Source organism: Peromyscus maniculatus, chromosome 7 (assembly GCF_049852395.1).
Source record: "Peromyscus maniculatus bairdii isolate BWxNUB_F1_BW_parent chromosome 7, HU_Pman_BW_mat_3.1, whole genome shotgun sequence".
Taxonomy (NCBI): domain Eukaryota; kingdom Metazoa; phylum Chordata; class Mammalia; order Rodentia; family Cricetidae; genus Peromyscus; species Peromyscus maniculatus.
In genome coordinates this window covers 118399444-118424040 of record NC_134858.1, presented here as the reverse complement: position 1 = coordinate 118424040, position 24597 = coordinate 118399444, and the positions used below count along the sequence as shown (strand labels likewise).

The window sequence follows — 24597 nt, the reverse complement described above, 5'->3', positions numbered from 1 at the left end:
GGGTCATTGGTGTGACATTCTGGAGGAGTGGAGTCATTGGTGTGACATTCCGGAGGAGCAGGGCCATTCGCGTGACATTCCAGAGGAGCAGAGCCATTGGTGTGACATTCCGGAGGAGCAGGGCCATTGGTGTGACATTCCGGAGGAGCAGGGCCATTGGTGTGACATTCCGGAGGAGCAGGGCCATTGATGTGACATTCCGGAGGAGCAGGGCCATTCGCGTGACATTCTGGAGGAGCAGGGCCATTGGTGTGACATTCCGGAGATTGGTGTGACATTCCAGAGGAGCGGAGTCATTGGTGTGACATTCCAGAGGAGCAGAGTCATTGGTGTGACATTCCAGAGGAGCGGAGTCACTGGTGTGACATTCCAGAGGAGCGGAGTCACTGGTGTGACATTCCAGAGGAGTGGGGTCATTGGTGTGACATTCCAGAGGAGTGGAGTCATTGGTGTGACATTCCAGAGGAGCGGGGTCATTGGTGTGACATTCTGGAGGAGCGGGGTCATTGGTGTGACATTCTGGAGGAGCGGGGTCATTGGTGTGACATTCCAGAGGAGCGGGGTCATTGGTGTGACATTCTGGAGGAGCAGGGTCATTGGTGTGACATTCCAGAGGAGCAGAGTCATTGGTGTGACATTCCGGAGGAGCAGAGTCATTGGTGTGACATTCCAGAGGAGTGGAGTCATTGGTGTGACATTCTGGAGGAGTGGAGTCATTGGTGTGACATTCCAGAGGAGTGGAGTCATTGGTGTGACATTCCAGAGGAGTGGAGTCATTGGTGTGACATTCCAGAGGAGTGGAGTCATTGGTGTGACATTCCAGAGGAGCGGGGTCATTGGTGTGACAATCCCAACCATGCAGTTTTTAGGCCTTTGGTTTTCAGGAGGACTGTGCGAGAGTTCGGAATTTTGGATTTTAAAAGTCCTTAAATCCTATAAGATGAGCTTAATGAGCAACTGTGGTAGGACTTTGGAAGACCAGAAAATATGGACAGTGGAGGCCCAGTTTGTGAGGGTTCAAAGGAGAGCAAGGACTGTATCGGGCACCAGGCTAGAGGCCATTCACATTACATCCCCACAGCAAATTTGGCTGCATTCTGCCCTTGTCCTGAGAACTTGCTTGAGGCTGAAATTAAAAGTAACAACTTAAGCCGGGCATTGGTGGCACACGCCTTTAATCCCAGCACTTGGGAGGCAGAGCCAGGCGGATCTCTGTGAGTTCGAGGCCAGCCTGGGCTACCAAGTGAGCTCCAGGAAAGGCACAAAGCTACACAGAGAAACCCTGTCTCGAAAAACCAAAAAAAAAAAAAAGTAACAACTTAATTGTTTTGACAGAGGGAATTTAAAGACAACATAGCATTTGAGCTGTGGCACGCTACTGCTCACCGCTCTTATCCATGTTTCTGTGACAGAGACACGTGACACAGAAAGACATGAAATGCGTGGTTTGAGGAGGTAAAAAGACATCGGGAAGGTTGAAGTTCCAGACAGGGAGGGTTTGAAGGAAGGCACCATTGTCAAATATTAGCACCATCACAGGGAAGCTTTGCCTTGTGCTTTGAGTCTTGTTCAAAAACCTACAACATGAGCTGAGGAAGTGACTCGTCAGTGGGGTGTAGACCTGTTCAATCATGTACTAGTTAGGGTTGTTTGTTTGTTTGGTTGGTTGGTTTAGTTTTTTTTTTTTTTTTTTTTTATCAACTTGACACAGATGGAGTCATCTGGGAAGAAGGATCCACGGTTGAGGAATTTCCTCTATCAGACTGGTCTGAGGGCAAATCTGTAGGACATTTTCCTAATTAATGATTGATATGGGAGGGCATAGCCCACCGTGGGCAGTGTTGTCCCTGGGAAGGTGGTCCTGGGTTGTAAAAGAAAGCAAACTGATCAAGCCATGGGGAGCAAGGCAGTTATCAGCACCCCTCCATGGCCTCTGCATCAGCTCCTGCCCTGAGTTCTTCCCTTGGCTTCCTCTGACATTGGACAGAAATCTGTAAGAGAATAAACCACTTTCTCTACAAGTTGTTTTGGGTCCGTGCTTTATCATAGCAATAGAAAACAAATTAATATGGACTCCTAGAGCCCACATAAGGCCGGATGTGGTGACATGGGCTTGAAATCCCAGCACTGGAGAGACAGAAACAGATGTATGCAGCTCACTGGCCGGCCAGCCTAGCCTGCTTGGTGAGTCCAAGGCCAGTAAGCAAGAGATGCCATCTCAGAACTGTAGATGCTGTCCTCTCACCCCTACACACATGTGAACACACACACACATGTGAACACACATGTACACACATGTGAACACACACACACCTAGACCACACTACGGCACGTGCTCGGCATACTGTTTGGCCATTGCATAAGATGAGGAAGCTTTCAGTGTACTGCTAGGACAGTGTGAGCAACAGAGGGAGGAGGCTCCTGGCATTTGCGGACTTTAAAGGAATTTATCATCACATGAGGGAGTATATGGGCAAGCGCATTTCTGGAGAGATACGCACAGACCTGAAGACCACAGGAGCTCCTGAGCCTGGAGATCCGGGACCACCTCCCCGGTTCACCAGTCAACCAGCTTGACTGTGACCCGGAGCTGCTTTTGTTAAAGGAAAAGACAGGAAACAGCATTGAGCAAACAGAAACACTTGTGAAGAGCCCCGTGTGCCACATGTGTGGACGAAGAGCAGCCTATCAGGACACGCCCAAATCTGCATCTCTAGGCCGGCGGTGGTCCAGTCAGCCGAGGCAAGGTGGTTCCAAGTTTAAGACCTGCCTAGGTCAATGAGAGATCAAGATCCACGTGGATAACAGAGAGAGTGTCTCTACATAAAAAGTCGGGTTGTTCTATTTTGTTTTTAATGCTCTTGATGTCACAGGCATGGAGCAGAGTGCAGAGGACGCCTGCTGAGAGTTCCAGGTTCCTGCATCCAACAACAAAGAATTGGTAGAGATAGACATAGTCTATTGAGAGACTGGACGTGTGCCAGAGAGCTGGGGGAGGTTAGAAGGTCAAAAGCTTGCCTGGGTCAGGTTCTCTGTGCCCACCTTCCCTCCCACATTTGGAGATTGCTAGACTTTCTCCTACGTGCTCTGTCCCCGACATCCAGCCCTGGGGGAGGGGTTTCTGGCCTTCTGCCAACTGACTTCTCTCACATGTTAATCTTCATGTCTCCCTCTTCAGGCTACTCTCTGACCGCACTGTGTGCTCTGAAATGTCTCACAACAGCCCCCAACTGTGGGAACCTCCACTAAGCAAGAGTCGGGAGCTCCCTCCAGCCCAGTGCTCCTTTTCTGTTGTTTCCTAAGAGCCAGCGACCAGGAGGGTGAGGTTACTATACTACATCAGAGATGGACCCCAAGCCCACCGCAAAAAGCCAAGCAGATGCCAGCTTTGCCTCCCCCGATAATGAGCCAGCCTCATTATCAGATTAGCTTCGGGGTGAACAGTACTCTCAATAATGCACAAATCGCTATGACAACCACCCACTTTGGTACCTAAAGATAACTTCTCCGTCAAGCCCCGTGTGTGTATTTGAAAAGAAACACCCTTCCCTGTGAGCCCCAACATTCTGCATCTCTCTGATGCCTGTGGTTCTGTGCATGATAAGCTCTAGTTTACAGATAGGCCTGTGTACATGCATGTATGGCATAGGTGTGAATGGTGTGAAAGCATGTGGGTGTGTTAGATACCAGCAGCCCAGGGCCCCCATGGCATTCCTAGCCGCAGGGATATTATCCAGTTCTCAAGGTTGGTAAAATTGCTGTTGGGCCCAGGCACCCAAGCGCACAGCCATAATTACTCAGGAAGACAAGCTTGGCCGGGATTAATTCTGTGATTAATTATGGTGGGCGCTTCTACAAGCGGGCGCACGCTCGGCAGAGTCAGGAGGGGACATGACAGCCTCTGGCTCGCCGGTAGGACGGGCGACTGAGGATTGTGTTGAGTGGGGAGCCGCGTGGGCCTGACTGTAATGAGAAATGAGGAAAGTGCTGAAAAATTGATGGCGCCTGCAGATTGCACAGGCTGGCGCGCAGCGGGGGGCCTGCAGCCGGCGTGCCCCGCGCGGTATGCTAATGCGGGCGCCTGGGCCCCGGGAAAGGCAGGAAGAAAAAGCCTGCACAAAGGAGGGAAATGCAAATGACAGGCCAGGGGATCAGTGCTGGGAATCCGGATTAAGTGCGGGGAGCTGCCGCTGGACCAAGTTTAACCCTTCCTGTACTGTCTGGCTGCGGTGGGGTGCTGCAAGCTCAAGTTTGGGTGGGGTGCAGGGCAACCGTGGGAGAGCCAAGAAGCTGTAGGGATGAGGCTGGTGCCAATCAGGAGGATCAGTTCTTTGGAAGGGACATCAGGGGGGAAGTCTCCTGACAGGAAACGCAGTGATCTATCTGGTAAATGGGGATCCAACAAAAAACTGCCAAACGTGCTTAAGTGTGGACATGTGCTACTGAGTCTGTTACACTTCAACCAAAGTGGAACAAGAAATAAGGCCACAGAGAGGGATGGAAAGACTGCTGAGGGGTGCTCACACCCTGTGGGAGAGAACCACCAAGAGGCTTGTAAGTAGCAGGAATATCAAATACAAATGGACAGCAGGCCAAATATCAGCTAAAATACAGAGGGATCTGGACAGTGTGGGGCACAGTCAGCAGCCCCCACGGGAGGGGAGACAAGGCTCACACAGAGGAAAAAGGTGGGAATATCTCAAAAACAGAAACCTGGGTAGATCACAGGGCAATGCCAATTAAGGGATGGATGGGTAGATGGATGGACAGACATACATACGTATGGACAGATGGATGGATGAATGGACAGATGGATGGATGGACAGATGGAGGACAGACAAAGATAGAGGATAGGTAGGTAGATGGATAAATAGAAGATAGATAGATAGATAGATAGATAGATAGATAGATAGATAGATAGATAGATAGATCAGCAGTTCTCAACGTGTGGGTCACACGCTCTGGCGAGACACATAGTCATTTCTGCCTAGTCATTCCAGGTCATATGTCCTAAGTAACCCATGCCTGGCACGTAATCACTCAGCATGACCACGTGATCTATGCGTATGCGTGGAGTAGCCACGTGGGCCTGTGTGCGCAGGTGCAAGCTGGCCCTTAAAAAGGAAGGCCCCACGTCCTCCCGCCCCCTCTCTCACATGAGTCCTTCCAGCAGGCCCTGATCACATCTACCCCTTTCTCCTTGTCTGAATAAAACTCTTGTTAGTGGATTCTATTGTGTTTCGTGACTTTTCCTCGCAGGGTAAGAGCACCGCTAAAAACCATCAATGCCCCCCCCCGGGGGGGGCTGTCTTAGTTAGTGTTTCTGTTGCTTTGAAGAGACACCATGAGCATGGCAAGGCTTATAAAGGAAAGCATTTAATTGGGGCTGGCTCACAGTTCAGAGGTTCAGTCCGTTATCGTCCTGGTGAGAAGCATGTGGGAGTCCATGCAGGCAGACAGGGTGCTGGAGAGGGGATGAGAGTCCCACATCTGGATCTCAGGCGGCGGGAAGAACCAGATGCTGGGCCTGGTTTGAGCATCTGAGACCTCAAAGCCTGCCCCGATTGACACACTTCCTCCAACATGGACACACCCACCCCAATGAGGCAACGCCTCTTAGTAGTGCCACTCCCTGTGAACCTATGGGAGACATTTCCATTCCAACTGCCACAGGAATTGAACGCCTTTCCACAGGAATTGCATATCAGATATTTAGATTACAATTCATAAAGTAGCAAAATTACAGTTATGAAGTAGGAACAAAGCAATTTTATGGTTGGGGGTCACCTAGACCTGTCATCCTTTGCAGGCCCTGTGAGCACAGGGCTCAGGGAGGATCAGAGTTCAGTCCCCAGCACCACGTCAGGCAGCTCACCCCAGCTCCAGGGGATCCAATGCCCTCTTCTGGGCTCCTCAGGCATTGCATTTACACCCAAACGTATCTATATAGAGACACATATGTACACATAATTAAAATAATAACTTTTTGAATTAAAGAGCAGGGATCAGATAGCAGAGATGAATCAAGGAATAGTCATCTCATTCTATGAGCCTTTTCTTACAATGAAATGTTTAAAGATTTATTTATGTTATGTGTATGGGTGATTTCCTACATGTATGTCTGTGTACACCAGCTGTGCCTGGTGCCCAAGGAGTTCAAAAGAGGGCATCAGCTCTCCTGGAAGTGGAGTTGCAGGTAGTTGTGAGCTGCCATGGGGGTTCTGGGAAGCAAACCTGCCTCCTCTGTGGGAGCAGCCAGTGCTCTAAACAGCTGAGCATCTCTCCAGCCCGGACCTTTAAAAACAAACAAACAAGAATGTGTGTTCCTCTGTTTTTAAAGCGCACATTAAACACACAGTTGAAAAGAAATGCACAAACAGTCTGGGGGTTGCTGTGATCCTGGGCATTTTTTCCGTCCTGACAAAATGATCAGCAGAGTTAACAGAGAGACAACCAAGATGAGAATCATCGATACCCGGGATAAGGTTTCTTCAATCTTAAATCATTATTGATCTTAAGCCATTCATGGTTTCTTGTACACCATGCCATAGCACCCTCGTTTGTTCACATTGTCCCTGAGGTTGCCTGTTGGCTTCTCCCCAAGGCTTGAATTTTTTTCCTTTGAATGGTGTTTAGCTTAATCTTGATTGTCAACTTGATTGGATTTTGGATAAGCTTGGAAGCACACCCTTGGCCTGTCTGTGAGGATGCTTCCAGAGGACTGACTGAGAAGGAAAGTCTCACCCTGGGCACCATCCTGTGGGCTGAGGTCCTGGACTGACTGAAAAGGGGAAAGGGAGCTGAGCACTTCCCTCTCTTCCTGATGGTGGACACCCTGTGACAACTGCCCTGTGCTCCTGTCCCAGGATGATGGGCTGTACCCGTAAACTATAGCCCCCCCCCAAAAAAAAAATCCTTCCCTTTTCTGGTTCTGTTTTGTTTTGATTTTTATTTTTGAGACAGAGTCTCACTTTGTAGCTTCAGTTAGCCTGGAACTCACTAGGTAGACCAAGCTAGCCTCAAATTCACAAAGATCCACCTGCTTCTGTGTCCTGGGCACAAGAATTAAAGGTGAGCTCACAGCAATCCTTCATTTCTTAAACTGCTTCTGTCAGAGAAACAGAAGAAATGTGACTTATGCAAATGAATTTGTTTGTTTTTCGAGACAGGGTTTCTCTGTGTAGCTTTGTATCTTTCCTGGAACTCACTCTGTAGCCCGGGCAGGCCTCGAACTCACAGAGATCTGCCTGGCTCTGCCTCCCAAGTGCCGGGATTAAAGGCATGCACCACCACCACCTGACTGCAAATGAGATTTTAAAAGCAAAGTTCAGAACACTGTTGATACCTGAGAGAATCTTTGGTTTTGTGGCTTTTAAAGCATACCTTTATATTATAATTTTATATTATTGAAAACATGGTTGTATGCATGTATGAAATGCTCAAGGAAATAAGAAATTTTGTATTCGAAAGCAGTTTTGAAAGTTGAATGTCTTGTTTGCTTTTGTTAATTTAGTAGATAATGTTATCTATGAGGAATGACCAGCCCAAACCTAACCCTGAATGGCCTCTCAGTGTGTGTGTGTGCGTGTGTGTGACATGCACGTGTGTGTGTGTGTGTGTGTGTGTGTGTGTGTGTGTGTGACATGCACATGTGCCTGTGCACATTTGATGGTCAGAGGAAGATGGCAGGTGTTCTCCTGTCTCAGGGTTTTTATGGCTGTGATGGAACATGACCAAACAACTTGGGGAGGAAAGGGTTTATTTTATCTTACACTTCCAGGTAACAGTCAATTACTGAGGAAGTCAGGGCAGGAACTCAAGCAGAGCAGGAACCTAGAGGCAGGAGCTGATGCAGAGAACACGGAGGAATGCTGCTTACCGGCTTGTTCCCCATTGCTTGCTCAGCTTGATTTCTTATACCATCCAGGGCCACATGCCCAGGAGGGCACCACATACCTGTGGTGGTTTGAATAGGAATGATCCCCATAGACTCATGTGTTTGAATGCTTGACCCATAGGGAGTGGCACTATCAGGAGGTGTGGCCTTGTTGGAGTGGGTGTGGCCTTGTTGGAGTGGGTGTGGTCTTGTTGGAATGGGTATGGCTTTGTTAGAGGAAGTGTGTCATTGGAGGCAGTCTTTGAGGTCTCATATGCTCAAGCTATAGCCAGTGTGGGACACAGCTGCTTCTGCTACCTGTGGATCAAGATGTAGAACTCTCAGCTCCTTCTCCAGCACCATGTCTGCCTGCCTGCTGCCATGAAGATAATGGACTAAATGCCTGAAAATGTAAGCCAGCCTGAAATAAATGTTTTCTTTATAAGAGTTGCTATGGTCATAGTGTCTCTTCACAACAATGGAAACACTAGCTAAGACAGGTGATGTCTCCCACATCAATCATCAGTCAAGAATATAAGTCCCACAGGCTAATCTAGTAGGGACATTTTCTCCACTGAGGTTCCCCTTTGCAAAATGACACTAGCCTATGTCACATTGACATAAAACCAGGGGCATACCTGCTCTGTCACACCTCATTCCTTTGAGTCAGGGATTCTCACTGAACCTGGGCTGGGGGTCAGAGATCCCCAGTGATCCTCCTGTCTCCACTCCACACAGTGCTAGGTTATGGGTGTGTACAGACAGACATTTCAAAAATGTCCTTATTTCCTCCCTGATGTTGATGGAAACACAACAGCATTCCACACAAGCCAGTCCCGGGCACAGATGTCAGGAGCTGGGGATGCACAGTGGTTCCGGGGGAGCTTTCAGGACAGGCTGCCTCGTGATGACCACTGACTCAGCAGCATGTTCTCGGCCAATCACCTCCCTTGTCTGTAAGATGAGATAGCATCAGCCAATCACCTCCCTTGTCTGTAAGATGAGGTGGCAGGGCCTGCTTCTAAGGACAGGTGTGCTCTTGAAATGAAGATACATGGGCAAACGACCTTCAGCGATGTCTGCGAGCTGGACTTGGTGGCTCATGACTATAGTTCCAGCACTTGGGAGGTTGAAGCAGGATGGCTGTGAGTTTGAGGCCAATCTGGGAGACATAGTGAGTTTCAAGACAAAATGGGAGAGAGAGAGAGAAAGAGAGAGAGAGAGAGAGAAGAGGAGAGGAGAGGAGAGGAGAGGAGAGGAGAGGAGAGAAGAGGAGAGGAGAGGAGAGGAGAGGAGAGGAGAGAAGACAAGAAACAGGAGACAGGGAGGGAGGGCAGGAGGGAGGGAGGGAGGGCGGGCAGCTTGGAAGTGGGGGGGGGGGCAGAGACCAGATCGCCACGGGTTCACAACACCAACGAAGCAAAAGGACATGGTAGGTGGCACACACCTGCGAGTCATTTCTGTTACTGTAAGAAAACAGACGACAAAGGGAAACTGAAGGGAGAATGGGTTTATTTAGCCCACAGTCCCGGGTCACAGCCCATCACTGCACCGCGGTGTACAGTGACGGACTGTGACTTGTACAGCCCATCACTGGATGGACTGTGACTTGTACAGCCCATCGCTGCACTGCGGTGTACAGTGACGGACTGTGACTTGTACAGCCCATCACTGGATGGACTGTGACTTGTACAGCCCATCACTGCACTGTGGTGTACAGTGACGGACTGTGACTTGTACGGCCCGTCACTGCACTGTGGTGTACAGTGATGGACTGTGACTTGTACAGCCCATCACTGGATGGACTGTGACTTGTACAGCCCATCACTGCACTGTGGTGTACAGTGACGGACTGTGACTTGTACAGCCCAAGCTGCTGTGGCAGGAGTGGGAAGCAGCCGGTCACTGCCACAGTCGAGAGCAGAGAGAAGCCCATGCCTGCTGCGTGTGGCTCGGCCAGCTTTCTCAATTCTCATACAGTCCAGGCCCCCAAATGAGAGGAAGGTGGCTCCCCACTCTCGGGGGGATCTCCCCTCACAGTTAACGAAATGAAGACAACCCCGTACAGATATGTACACAAGCCAACCTGCTCTAGACGATGTCTTACTGAGGCTCTTCCCAGGAGACGGACTGTATCAAGCAGACAGTTAAACTTACCGTCACACCCAGCATTCACAGAGACAAGAAAAGCTACTAAAGGTGATTCTAAGTTACACAGCAAGTTGAAGCCAACCTGGGCTACGTGAGACCATGCACGTAGAGAGGGGGAAAAGCTCAATTTCTGGGAAGGCTGAAGCCACACGCACCAGTTCAGTCTTTGGATGGCATTACATGGCAGCCGTCTACAAAGTTTCCACTCAAGAGCTGTGCAGTTGAGCTCCTCCCACAAAAATCACAAAAGCACCTCTTAATGATGCTTTAAGTAGGTTTATGACTGGGCTGGGCCATGTTCCTAGCTATCCTTAGCTGTCAGAGCTGACACCAAGCCATGTTATTTGGAAGGCTCTGAGAATCTGACTAAAGTGGAGCATGCACTCCTGATCTCACCTTTTATCAGCCCCTCGAGCCCACTCTGGGCCCTGACTCTGACCTCATCATCCTGGTTTTAATTAGCCGAGCATCGACTTGCTGGATCTGTGGTGCTGGATATAACCTGGAAAGGCTGTGTTCTTTCTCCACGAGAGTCGTAATTGCCACCCTGGTTTCCCAGCAATCTCCTCTCTTTTCTTCTTTATTTCCTATTGAGAAAGGGACTTACACTGAGCGGTTTGGGTTGAAGTCACACGCCCAGCTCTTCTCTAAATAGAAAGCCTACCTCCCTGCAGGCTTGATTCCAGAATTAAAGGGACACATGTACAGCACTTTCTTCTGGTTCTCTCCACCTCTCCACCTGGGGGGTCACTGGCCAACCAGGCTAGCGGAAATGGTGAGCTCCAGGCTAAATGAGAGATCCTGTCTCAAAAAAATAAGGTAGAGGGCTACAGGATGGCTCAGCAGTTGACGTCTCTTGTCGCCACTGCAGAGGACCCGAATTCTGTTCAGTACCCACACTAAGAGGCTCACAATCGCCTCTAAATCCAGCTCCAGGACCCAGTGCCCTCCTTGGACTCCACAGACACCTTCACTCACATGCAGACAAACACATATACCCTTTATTTTAAAAAATAATAAAAATAAGCCGGGTGTTAGTGACACACACCTTTAATCCCAGCACTTGGGAGGCAGAAGCAGGCAGATCTCTCTGAGTTCGAGGCCAGCCTGGTCTACAAAGCGAGTTCCAGGTCAGGATCCAAAGCTACACAGAGAAACCCTGTCTTGAAAAATCTAATAATAATAATAATAATAATAATAATAATAATAATAATAATAAATCTTAAAACAAAAATAATGTAGGGTGCACAATATATTGGGAGAAACAATATATCACCACAGTAGAGTAATAGATGATACTCAAAGTCAGCCTCTGACATCCACTGCCATAGTGCATAACCAAGGGCATGTGCACATGAGTGCACACACATGTACTACACACACATGCACTACACACACACCGCCCTTAGACCTTTCAAAAGGCACTCAGCCCCCAGCCACAGGTTCCCATGACACAAGAACACACTGTCAGATCACAGAGTGGACAGAAGGACAGCCCCTCAGAGCACCTGTAGAATCACCAGTGTGACAACAGAGCCTCCTGACTCGACTGCTGAGCACCAGCACAGAGTGCTAATGCCACAGTGGGACATCACCCCCATCACCCCCAGCCGCTGTCAGCTCTCAGGGTCCTCACTAGGAGTCAGTGCACACCAGCAGCGTCCTGTGCAGAACACTCAACTTCCCAGAGCCCCCCCCCTCATCCCAAAGATCCAAGTATACATCCTGGTAGGTTAAATGGCAGAAAAAGGCCTAAAACACCCTAAGTCATTATCATTATCCTTGCTGGGTTTGCTCTGAACCTGAGCCCAGGGATAAATAGTACTCAGGATGGTCTAAATCTTTGGGGTGCCGCAACCACAAAAATCCTCTGTTTGTGGCAAGCAAACAGACTTCTTACCCCAATCCTTCTCTCTCTCTCTCTCTCTCTCTCTCTCTCTCTCTCTCTCTCTCTCTCTCTCTCTCTCTCTCTCTCTCTCTCTCTCTCTCACACACACACACACACACACACACACACACACACACACACACACACACACACACACACCTCACAGATTGCTTGTCTAGAACCGAGACTTTTGGCTGATAGTTAACACAGGGGTCTCTGGAGACAACACAGGACATGGAGTGAATGTAAAAAGAGAATTTGAACAGACCAGAGACAGTGCCGGTATTCTCTTCCTGTGAGGACAAAGCTGTGGAACAAAGACGATTTTGGAGAAAGCAAGCAACAGGCCCAGGAACCCAGCATCCCTGTTAGTCATTTCCTCCGGGAAACAGTCTCCATGTGTCTGCAGATACAGATGGAGCCCAGCACAAATGCCTTCACAGGATTTGACCCAAGAAGGTGATGTCGTTCTACAGTGTACTCACAGGGCACAAGATGGTGTGGGGTCAGAGTTCAGATTTCTTGATTCAATCCAGAGACATAGTGACCACAAGATGGATGAGGCTGTTGCCCTCATAACAAGGATTATTGTTTAAAAAACAAAACAACAACAAAAAACGTTTTGAAACCGAGTCTTGTGTGGTCCAGGCTGGCTTCAAATTCTTGGTCATCCTGCCTCAGCCTCCCAGGTGTTGAGATTACAAGCCTTCAGCACCAAGCTAGTTTTCTCTCCTCCTTTTGAAGTTTATTTTACTTTTATTAATTATGTGTATGGAGGGGGATATGTGCACTGGAGTGCAGGTGCCTGCAAAGGCCACAAGATTGGATTCCTGAGAGCTGGATGTGAGCTGCCTGTTGTGGGTACCGGGAACCAAACCTGGATCCTCTGCAAGAGCAGCAAGTGCTCTTAACTGCTGAGCCATCTCTCCAGCCCCAAATAAACTTGTATTCATAAGTAAAATACTCTAAAACAAAAGTAACCAATACAGGACAGAAAACACAAAAACCAGTGGCATGGTCTCTTACCACTGTTATAGCATCAGGCACAAAATCACTACAGTGTCCCACATAGAATGAATACAGTGTGTCATACATGGAATTGATACCATGTCATGTACAGAATCAATACAGTATCAAGTATGGAATTATTAGAGTATCATGCATGGAATGGATATAGTATCATGCATGGAATTATTACAGTGACTTGAATGGACTTGATACAGTATCACTCACAGAGTAGTTACAGTGTTGTACATGGGATCTATACATTATCATGCACAGAGCTGTTATGGTATCTCCATGGAACTGACACAGCATCACACATTGTCTATAATTGTATGTGTGGGATTTTTATCCACTGGCAGTAGGTTTGTTTAAGTCAGCATCCCCACAGGCATGTGACAGGCTATGCAATGACATTAAAGTAGCTATCATATCAGTAAGCAATGAGAACTTCCAGCTCCACTGTAGTCTGCCATCCCATGTGTCATCACGGGCTGAATCACCTTCCTGTAGTGGTGGCTCTGTGTGTGTGTGTGTGTGCGTGTGCGTGTGTGTGTGTGTGTGTGTGTGTGTGTGTGTGCGCGCGTGCGTGTGCGCGTGTGTGTGTGTGTGTGTGTGTGTGTGTATACCTATAGAAAGAGATCAAGGTTGTAGAGACTTGCGAATTCAGGCAGTGTAGACCCACAGTCTGGATCCTGGGCAGTCATAATTTGGGTCCAAAGTCATCTGCAGCAGGATTCCAATTCTCCTGGGAAGTCAGTGTTCTCTGAAAGCCAAAGTTACTACTTTCACTTTGGTTCCCCATCACATTCCTCATGGAGAACCAGAGAACATTTCTATCTTTGAGTCCACCACAGACCCCAGTAGAAGCAGATATACTCCTGAGAAGGACCTGAGATTGAAATGCTGGGCATGTGTGAGAAGAGGGACAAGCAGGGATGAAGGAGATGTGGGGAGAGTGATGGGATATGGAAGTCAGAATGGAACATAGGACCCAACCAAAACCCAAATCCAGTGAAGACTCGCGAGACAAAAAGCATGCTGCTCCATGCACACTATGTTTTATGACCATGAGTTCATGCTGTACACATGGCTATGTAACCAGAGCAGTCTAGATTAGTTGATAGCTAGCCGAACGCACCCGTGATGCCCAGGGAGCATCGGCAGAACCACACAGCCAGCCCCCCACGTGCATCCTTGGTGCTGTGATTGTTACGCAGCATGTTTTAGAGCAATAGGTAACTGATCTACCTACTGCAATCGTTAATGTTGATTGTCAGTATGGCAGGATCCAGAATGACCTTGGAGACAAGGTTTGGGGCATGTCTAAGAAGAAATTTCCAAATTGAATTAACTGGGGAGGAAAGACTCACCTTTAATATGAGCGGCACCACCCCATGGGTTGAGATCCTGGACAGTAAGAAGAAAGCGAGCTGGGCGCCTGTATCCAGCTCTCCGAGTTTCCTAACTGTGGACATATGATGTTCCTGCTGTGCCTTCTCAAACTGTGAGCCACAGAAAGCCTTCTCCCTCCCTCCGAGACAAGGACTGGGATGGCAAATTCAAACACTGACAGGGAGAGGCAGGCAGTGTAGCCCAGCAAAGAGAGCGAGTGAGGTCCACACTCCCTGGAGAATGTACAACCATCCCAAACACTCAGTCCTTACAGAAACACTGATTTGTTGCTGCCTGGTTATTAAAGAAATAAAAGTCACAGTCTTTGTAAGAGACTGTGATATCATTTTGCAGTTCTCCTTGAAAAGTTGTGCACAAACAATAGAATTGCAAACTAAATCTACACTGAGGCAAAACCCACGTGAAAAATCCAGGTGTGATGGTGCACACTTGTAATCCCAGTGCTGGGCAGGTGGAGACAGGCAGGTACCTGGGCACTCTGGCCGCCAGCCCGGCCTCACAAGGGAGTTCAGGCCAGTGAGACGCCCTGTTTCAAAAACAATAGTTTTTAAACATGATGATGACACCTGAGGAACACCTAAGATTGACCCTTCTGGGCTTCACACGTGCATGCGCGCGCACACACACACACACACACACACACACACAATCACACACACTGAAACTACATGAGGAAGCAGTATGCCCAGTAATCTGGTAACTGGCTAGAACTTGTACCTCCTCAGAAAAGGCAAAAGTAACCCACCAAATGAGCCTTGGAAATGCAGACAGCACCCACACACCCACGTGCCACTGTGCAGAGGCCTGAAGCCTAGAGGCCAGGCAGGCATCCACACTGCATCTTCTAGCTACTCTTCCCTCAGGAGGATGCCTGGACAAATGGGGAGAGACAGTTACACACATCTTCTCCTGGACGTTTGCTTGTGGTGATAAATATCTCCCATCTTTATTGCGAATGAGAGCTTTCTTTTCCATTATTTTTTTCTAAGTGGTTACTGTTGGACATAGGAAAGGTATTGATTTTTGCACATTTATTTTGTAGCTGGCTGCCTTACTGAACTCTCATTATTTCTAATAGTTTTTCAGTTTGAATTTCCCAAAGGGAGGGGGAGGTGTACATCTACACCAGCATCTCAGCATCCTGCTTGTTCACCGCACCCAAGGAGATGACTGCTCACTGCACCCCACGGAGATGACTGCTCACTGCACCCCTGGGAGATGACTGCTCACTGCACCCAAGGAGATGACTGCTCACTGCACCCCCACAGAGACGACTGCTCACTGCACCCCACGGAGATGACTGCTCACTGCACCCCCAGGAGATGCCTGCTCACTGCACCCCTGGGAGATGCCTCCTCACTGCACCCCAGGAGATGACTGCTCACTGCACCCCTGGGAGATGACTGCTCACTGCACCCCTGGGAGATGACTGCTCACTGCACCCCTGGGAGATGACTGCTCACTGCACCCCTGGGAGATGCCTCCTCACTGCACCCCTGGGAGATGACTGCTCACTGCACCCCTGGGAGATGCCTCCTCACTGCACCCCACGGAGATGACTGCTCACTGCACCCCCAGGAGATGCCTGCTCACTGCACCCCTGGGAGATGCCTCCTCACTGCACCCCAGGAGATGACTGCTCACTGCACCCCTGGGAGATGACTGCTCACTGCACCCCGAGGAGATGACTGCTCACTGCACCCCTGGGAGATGACTGCTCACTGCACCCCTGGGAGATGACTGCTCACTGCACCCTTGGGAGATGACTGCTCACTGCACCCCTGGGAGATGACTGCTCACTGCACCCCAGGAGATGCCTCCTCACTGCACCCCAGGAGATGCCTCCTCACTGCACCCCAGGAGATGCCTCCTCACTGCACCCCAGGAGATGCCTCCTCACTGCACCCCTGGGAAATGACTGCTCACTGCGCCCCTGGCAGTTGCAGGGTGTCTATCTGGGAGAGGCCCAGAGCAGAGGCCAGCCACACCTGATTCTACCTATTGCTCTGGCCCCATCTGGGCATCTCATGGCCTGCTCTCCAAGCAGCCCTCCACTCTGAGCATCTACTGTCTGCTGGTGTAGGGATGGAAGAATACACAGAAGCTACTGGCCTGCCCTCATCTGTGCTCAGAGAAGCTTCCTTTACATTGGGCAATGGTCACTGCAGAGGCTTCCAACTGGTCAAAGGTTGAGCTAAGTGACTGTGAGTGCTCAGCCCAAATCCAAAGGTTCAGGGAACATCACAGAAGAGGAAGCAGAGAGGAAGCAAGCCAGAGGATGGGGAGGAAAACGGAAATGCTGTCTTTGCACATCACATGACTGGCACTCAGAACTCATTGCAGCTGTGGTTACCTGCCCATGAGCAAGCCAACCAAAATCCTGGCATGGATGGGGGGAACTCACAAGGACCCACCCCTCACTGAGGGGCTGTTGGTGACTGACAGCACCCAGGGAGGGAGAGTCAGTCTTTGAGAGGTTGGCTACTGGAAGATTCCCCATGTTGTAGTAGATGGTCCCTCGTCCTCACACACACAGGCAGCACTGACTGTACACAGTGAGGAGGAAGAGGAGGAGGAGGAGGAAATAAAACTGAGAGGTAGATGTGGGAGGGGATTTGGAGGGAGTTGGCAGGGGAAAGTAGGGGTACATACGACCATATTTAATTATATGCACATATGAAATTATCAAAGCACAACCATGGCAAAACACAACAAAAGATCCCTTCCTCAGATGACCTCCAAGAGCAGACTATTCTCGCATGTGTGCCTGACTCTGTCCGAGCCTTGAGCCTAGGGAGCCTCAGATGCACACTTTGCTACTGGCTCACACTTTAACACTGAAGGCTTCGCCCAGACACCTCTGTGACAGTACCATTGTCAAGTCCACAGGACTCGGAGAGTGCCTGTGCTTTCCAGGTTAGGCTAGTCAAGAGAGTGAGACTCACTCCAAATACCAGCACCACATTCTGTGGACCGGATGAAGCCCTGCACTGAATACAAAAGGGAAAGTGAGCTGAGCCCCAGCAAGCATGTCTCCCTGCTCCCTGGCCTGGATGTGACGGTCACCTCTGCTCCTGCCACCATGGTGAGCTGTGTCCCCTCCCTCCACCAGCTGCTTCTTGTCACAGCAACTAGAAAAGGAGGTAATTCTTCCAGGCCCGTGGGCAGGTGCTACACCACCTCCCCTGGCCTCTGGCTTCTGTACCTGCTTCTCCTTTAGGGGAAAGCCCTTGGGCTCCTACGGCAGCGCCCACACCTGTGGAGACTGGGGATATGTCCCTCAAGACCACCCTTAGCTAGATGTGGTACCAGAGTCTTTAAGCGGTCGCTGCACTGCCGGCCCCCGTGAAGAGTCAGGGTGAAGCCTGGAGAACCGTGGCCCAGCTCTCACCCTGGCCTGCCCTATGTCCATGTCAATGTTCTAGGGAGCAGCTCTCAACCCCACATTTACACAGAGGTCTCCCACAGGCTGGGGAGATAGCTCAGCTAACTCATGAGTGTAATCCCCAGAATACATATTTATAAAAAAGCTAGGCATGATGGTGCTTGCAATCTCCGTGCTGGGAAGGTGAAACCGGCAAGTCCTGGGCTCCGTGGCCCACCAGGCTAGCCTAACTATGAACTCCGAGTCCCAGTGAGAGACCCTGTCTTAAATAAACACAGTGGACCATTCTAAGGAAAGACTCTTGGGTTTTTGTCCTCTGATCATACGCGCGCACACACACACACAGGAAGGGGGAGATGTGTCTCCTTTCAGCATTTGCTCCTGGTGAACCTGCCTAAGCCCCAGAGTGGGCACCTGCCTCCTGCCGCCCTACGTCATCATTGCCCGTGTCAGGGAACAACTGGAAAGTCCTCTGAGAAGAGGATGTGGACGATATTACGGACTGAGCTATGTCTCACCAAACTCCACGCACTGGTGTCCTCAATTGAGACAAGGTCTACAGCAGGTAATTAAAACTAAATGAAGTCAGAAGGGCGGGGCCCTGACTGAGGGTGTTGGTGTCCTATAGGAAAAGACACTGAGAACTTATGTTTCTCTTTCCTCATCCACAGAGACACAGGAAAATGGTGGCTAATCTATAAACTGAAAGAAGATGTTCAGAAAGAGGTGAACAGGTCTGTGCTCACAGGTTCCAGCTTCTGGAACGGTGCAGGAAGGAGCTTCCCTTGAGCACAGGCTTGCATCGGACCACACAGAGGCCTGCTCACAGGCCAGGGTCCGGGAACAACCTCCTTTGCACTTCTCAAAGCCAGTCACCAGGATCTTGTTCCAGTGAACAGAATGTCTGCAGCTCTGGGGAAACTCTGTCTCACTCCACTCCGACGAAGCACAGACCCGAGGTAGCAGAGTGGCCTGCAAAGGGCCAGAGAGGACCAGTAAGCTCTGTCGGCCCTGTGCACACTGCTGCAACTGCTCGCTCCACTGAGGTGACAATAGGTGACAGAATGAGTGTGCCCGGGGTCCAACATGATTGTGTTTGGGAAAACAAGCGTGGACTTGGAGGGGTGTGGCTCAGTTGATACAGAGCTCACCTACTGTGAGTAAAGCCCTAATTCACTTTCCAGCACCACATACAACCACATGCTGGCGTACACCTGTAATCCTGCACCACATACAACCACACGCTGGTGCACATCTGTAATTCCAGCACCACATACAACCACATGCTGGTGCACACCTGTAATCCTGCACCACATACAACCACATGCTGGTGCACACCTGTAATTCCAGCACCACATACAACCACATGATGGTGCACACCTGTAATCCTGTACCACATACAACCACATGCTGGTGCACACCTGTAATCCCAGCACCACATACAACCACACGCTGGTGCACATCTGTAATTCCAGCACCACATACAACCACATGCTGGTGCACACCTGTAATCCTGCACCACATACAACCACATGCTGGTGCACACCTGTAATTCCAGCACCGCATACAACCACATGCTGGCACACACCTGTAATCCTGCACCACATACGACCACATGCTGGTGCACATCTGTAATTCCAGCACCACATACAACCACATGATGGTGCACACCTGTAATCCTGCACCACATACAACCACACGCTGGTGCATACCTATAATCCCAGCACTCAGGAGGCAGAGGCAGGAAGATCAGGAGTTCATTGTCCTCCTCAGCTATATAATAAGTTCAAGGCCAGCCTGAGCAACATGAGGCTTGCCTCAAAACAAACAAATGGGGCAGCAGGATGGCCCAGCAGGTGAAGGCACCTGCTGCCAAGTCTGATGACCTGAGTTTGACCCCCAGAACCTACATGGTGGAAGGAGAGAACCAACCACGGTAAATTGACCTTTGAACTCTACAGGCACACTGTGGCATGTACATCCCCATCTATAATAAAAATACAAATAAGTAAATTTAATGTTTTTCCTTTTAAAAAGCCTCGGTAGCCAGGAGTCTTCTGGCCCTAGAAAAGAGTTCAGCAAACCTCAGATCCACTTGCAATCACGCAGGCCGGAACAAGCACACGCGATGGAAAGGACTGGCCCAGTGTCTCATGGGAACTGGAACTAGAGACCACACTCTGCTCCCAGCTTCTATTCCACTGCCCAGAACTGAAGCCCAAAGGGGATGGGGGTGGGGACGTTGGATCCCAAAGACTGCTATAAATGCCTGGAAAAGGAGAGCGACATGCTACCCCGGGATGGTAGGGAAGGAAAAAACCAGGGGAAAGTCGGGCGTTGAGACAGCCACCCACCCTACACCCAAGGCCCAGACTCTGCGGACTGACCCACCCACGAGTTCTAAGGACCTGGCTGTTTTCAGGCAAAGCAGGGGGGCCTCAGCTGCTCAAGATCAAGCGAGAGGCCCAGGGAGAAGCAGCCAGTAGCAGCGGCGCTCCAGGGCATCAGGTGAGCAGACCCTCCCACCCAGCCGCACCAGCTACAAGCTCACCTGCACAGGTGTCCTCACAGGCCTTGGCCTTAGGCGGGAAGCTCCCAGTCTATTTCCGGCCTCTGATGCCCAAAGCGGTGGTTTTCCATTCACAGACAGGATGGAGCTTCCAGCCTGACTCAGGAGAGGAGAAAGGAGACAGTTAACAGTTGTTGGGACCCTTGACCCAGGCCATGCACGCGCGTGAGTGCACACACACACACACACACACACACACCATCCATTGCCACAGGCCACTGGGATCAGTGTCACTTCTCCCAGAAGCAATGGATAGGAGCAGCTGTTACAGGTGAGGCCCCTCCTTAGGGCCTCCCTCCTCCCGGCCTGGGGTCCCTCAGAAGCCTGGGCCCACCCAGCAACAGTCTCCCAAATCACAGCTGCACCTTTCAAAGAGAGATATTTAAAGATGTGGGGAGAGGGGGGCAAGGGGCCGCTTGGGCTTTGGCAGATGGCTGACTTTTTTTTGCCGGAGTGGGGGGGGGGAGTGGGGTGGGGGTGGGGTGGGGGTGGGGTGGGGGAGTGGGGGTGCAGGCATAGGTGAGCAGTGGGGTGGGGCTTCCCCCGTTTCACCACCCAAAGCACACCAGCAACTGGAAACTGGTTTTCGGTTTTGGATTTTTCTAATTTCAGATCAACAAGATTGTGGGTTTGCAGTCATCTCAAATCAAATCAAATCTAAACATTGGGAGTTATTGTAGATTCATGGGGTGAAGAAGAGGGGGAAGGGAGCCTTGAGTCACATGACTTTTATGCGGCAGTAACTTAATGAGAAACACACCACATTCCCAGAACCCTCTTTCTAGTCTGGGCTCCCGCAGAGATAAAAGGTCACAAGAAGAGAAGGAGGGAGCAGGCGGGAGCCTGTGGAGCTGGGAGGCGCTGTTTGACTGGAAAGTAGGCCCAAATTTCATCCAAGCTGCTATCTGGCCTGATAGTCTAAACTGATTATTTTCTTTGAATGCCAGATGTGAAGAGCCTTCATAAAGGAACCTCAAACATCACCCGTTAGAAAACAAATCGACCCAAGCCGAATGCATTGCCGCACAAAAGGGAACTTTGCAATTCCAGACTGTAGGGGAAACCAGGCAGTCAGGCTGGAAAGAGACCTGGCTGGGACTCCACATCCCACGGCCTCCCTGCAGGCGAGTTCCACAGGGACACGAGGGAGAAGGAAGGGAAGGCCCCGTCAGCAGATGCACTCAGGGCCTCTGAAGATGCCTGGAGCCTCTGGTCTGCATCTCAGAAGACCCACAGTATGATCACTAACTTTGCGAGGGTGAGACCTCAACCGCTTTTACAGAAGAGAAATTGCACAGGCCTGCTGAGGGTCACCCTCTGGATGAAGCTGGCCGATCCAGCCTTCCTCCACACATCACTGTCTCTTCCAAGGGCCTGTGTCCACGGATCCCCATCTCAAAGCCCTGCTGCCCAGTCTGTGTACACACCTAGACTGAGGCTATTAACCCCTCCCCACACACTGTACTTCTGGGGACAGGCTTCATCCACACATCTTAAACAGCTAGGCCAGAGTTGAAAGACTTGCAGAGCTGAGACCATCTGGACCTCCTCTGGCCCCCGGGAGGCCTGCATCCCTCCCCCTGCTCTGGCTGTTCATATCTGCACCCCAGGACTGACTCCTGGGTACACAAGTTACTGGAGTCCAGTGACCCCCTAGAAGGACTGGGCCTGGTAAGGCCCTGCCACGTGAAGGACAGTGAAGTCAGTGTGAAGGACCTACCCTCCAGGGCCCTGGCAGCCAGGCCATGCTCTGTGCTCTCAGCTCCTGCTTCTGGAGAGTGGAGAGCCTCGAATGCTGTTGGTCTGAGGCTTGTCAAGCTTTTCAAGTGTTCCTTTCCGTGCTGAGTCCCTGTAAGGGGCCTACTCATCTCCCAGCCTCTTCTCTCCTCAGGACTCCTGGGCCAGTCTGCTCCCTCCCACCTCAAGGCCTTTGCATGGGGTTCTCGCCCATCATCTGTGCTTCCTCTGTGGTTGTGTGACGTGTGCATCAAGTCCTCCTCCACACAGCTCTCCTCACGTCCTCCATGCCCTGCCCCCTGCATTCCTCCAGCGCCCACCTCTCCGACTCACTCACCACTGGCCACCTTCCTGTCCTCAGTGCTCCTGGAAAGCACTCAGCAAATATTTGGCCACTCTGCTAATGGCTTGGCACGTACAAATAATTCCCAGTGTCGGGGCCATACTTGAGATCCCACCCATGTGACAGTTTGATTTTGGGATTGTCCCCAGGGCACCTAGAGACGGAAGGCTACTTTACTTCAGGGTTGGTTGGCCGTAAAGACCGGTGGCCAATCCAAAGAGGTGTCACCTGGCCATGACTGCAAGTGTGCGAGGCGCTGGACTCCACTAGTTTTCCTGAGTGAAGCCCAACGCTCCTGTTACCTGCCTGTGCCGGCATCTGAGCACCACCTAGTGGCAGCTGTTGGTCATGGCCTCCACCTACACAGGCCCTTCACACCCTTTTAGGATAAAATGGACACTGGAAAAACCCAGCTCATCTGTGCCCCCGACCCTTTGCAACCTGATCTGTAGAACCTTCCCTGAGCAGTCCCTTGGCTGCATCTACATATCCTTCAGGCACCAACCTTGCTAACTGTAAACCTGGCCAGGCTGATCTGGGGTATCTCTCCCGTTCCTCTTTAAAGCTAGAAGGACTCTATGATACACCAAAGGCAAAGTGGGAAAAAAATGAGCAGGGGTGTCCAAAGACTTGAGTTCTAATACTCTAGCTTTGCCTGAGAGTGAGGTGGGCTTGGGCAAACCATCGGAGAACCCCACCTGCCCCTGCCTTCGACAGCAGGATGACAGTCTCCATTCCTGATGCTGCACCATGGTGTAGTGGATTTGCTAAGCAAACACGTGACACTTCTCACCAAGAAGCCAGGGGAGAGCCAGGAGGACTAGACCTGCTCAGAGGCCAGGGGAGAACCAGGAGAACAGGACCTGCTCAGAGGTCAGGGGAGAGCCCAGAGAACTGGACCTGCTCAGAGGTCAGGGGAGAGCCAGGAGGACTGGACCTGATCAGAAGCCAGGGGAGAGCCCGGAGTACTGGTCCTGCTCAGAGGCCAGGGGAGAGCCCAGAGAACTGGACCTGCTCAGAGGTCAGGGGAGAGCCAGGAGGACTGGACCTGCTCAGAGGCCAGGGGGCTCACAGAGGCTCCCTAATGAGACCTTACTCAAGGTCAGAGAATCTGAGCTTGCTTTACCCAGCAGGGCTGCATGATGGGATGATTTAGCCACAGGTGTGGTTACCAGGTGTTTTGAAGGGTCTACACTTGGCTGTACATTGTGCTTTGATCTTGATAGGGGGAGGTCTCTTGCCTCTCCCCTTGGTAGTATATAAAAAGCCCTTTGGAATAAACCTCGAGGTGAGTGAGTATTGACCCAGGGCCCTCCTGAAGCTATCCTGTCTCTATCTATCTATCTATCTATCTATATATCTATCTATCTATCTATCTATCATTTCCTCATTCCTCTCTCCTCCCCACAAGAACCCTTCGACAGGTCGGAGTTGGACTCCCACATATGGCACCCAGACGTGGAACTTGGGTACGAAGGATAAAAGAGAAGGAATACTGCAGGTTAAGTGGGCATGCTCAGAGTTAATTGGAGTGCGGTGATATTCTTTTCTTTGGGTGTAAAACTGTATGTAAATAAAGAACAGCGTTAATAGTAGAAGTTAGGCTGCAGCAAGTATCTCTATATCTATCTACCTACTAAGTTAGGTCTAAAGTTGTATATAAGTAAGTCATAAAAGTTTTGGTGAGGTTTGGGAAATATAGGCTTTGGGTCTAGGGATATGGTGAAGAAAGTAACTTAGGGTAAGATCAGGTTTTCCCTGGCGTGGGACTTGAGACACAGAAGGCAGCATCCAGGACCGAGCAGCCACTGTGGGCTTAGCAGTCAGAGTGAGCAGTGGCTTAGAAGCCCCCACCACAAGCAGCAGCAGCAGCAGCAGCAGCAGCAGCAGGAGACCTAGCATCAGCATGGCTGAGATCTGTGGGACATCACTGAGTCACAGGCAGTAGACACCCAGAGAGCCAGTGCCAGCAGCTGGGTTTCCTCTTTTGAACCCCTGTGGTGGAGGCGACAGAAAGCCCTCAGTCCCCAGGATACAGGGGTCTCTAGACTGGCAGGCCGGAGACAGGAGGCACAGATGGACCAGGACTGTAAGAGCTGAAATGGGTCAGAGTTAGCAGCCAAAGCCACAGTTTCTGTTTGCTGACTGCGAATAAACGCATGGCTCCTTTAAGAGATGGCTTCCTGGTTCATGCTGGCTGCATGGAGAACTCTTTCAAAGAGGTCTGCAG

The 24597-nt window shown here is 50.5% G+C and overlaps 2 long non-coding RNA genes across 4 annotated transcripts; both read right to left on the bottom strand.

Moving 5' to 3' along the window:
- Positions 1-1138: 1138 nt before the first annotated feature.
- Positions 1139-22628, bottom strand: LOC107399372 (uncharacterized). Of its 3 annotated transcripts, none has more exons than XR_013053010.1 (3): positions 22008-22628; positions 20270-20383; positions 1139-1991 (listed from the first exon to the last, which is right to left on the bottom strand). It is a non-coding gene; the product is annotated as an uncharacterized LOC107399372 (long non-coding RNA). The 3 variants fall into 3 exon arrangements; XR_013053009.1 differs by lacking the exon at positions 1139-1991 and adding an exon at positions 9749-10614; XR_013053011.1 differs by lacking the exon at positions 1139-1991 and adding an exon at positions 18046-18690.
- LOC143274375 (uncharacterized) lies at positions 5971-9079 on the bottom strand. The gene is made up of 2 exons (XR_013053012.1): positions 8515-9079; positions 5971-6294 (listed from the first exon to the last, which is right to left on the bottom strand). It is a non-coding gene; the product is annotated as an uncharacterized LOC143274375 (long non-coding RNA).
- Positions 22629-24597: the final 1969 nt, after the last annotated feature.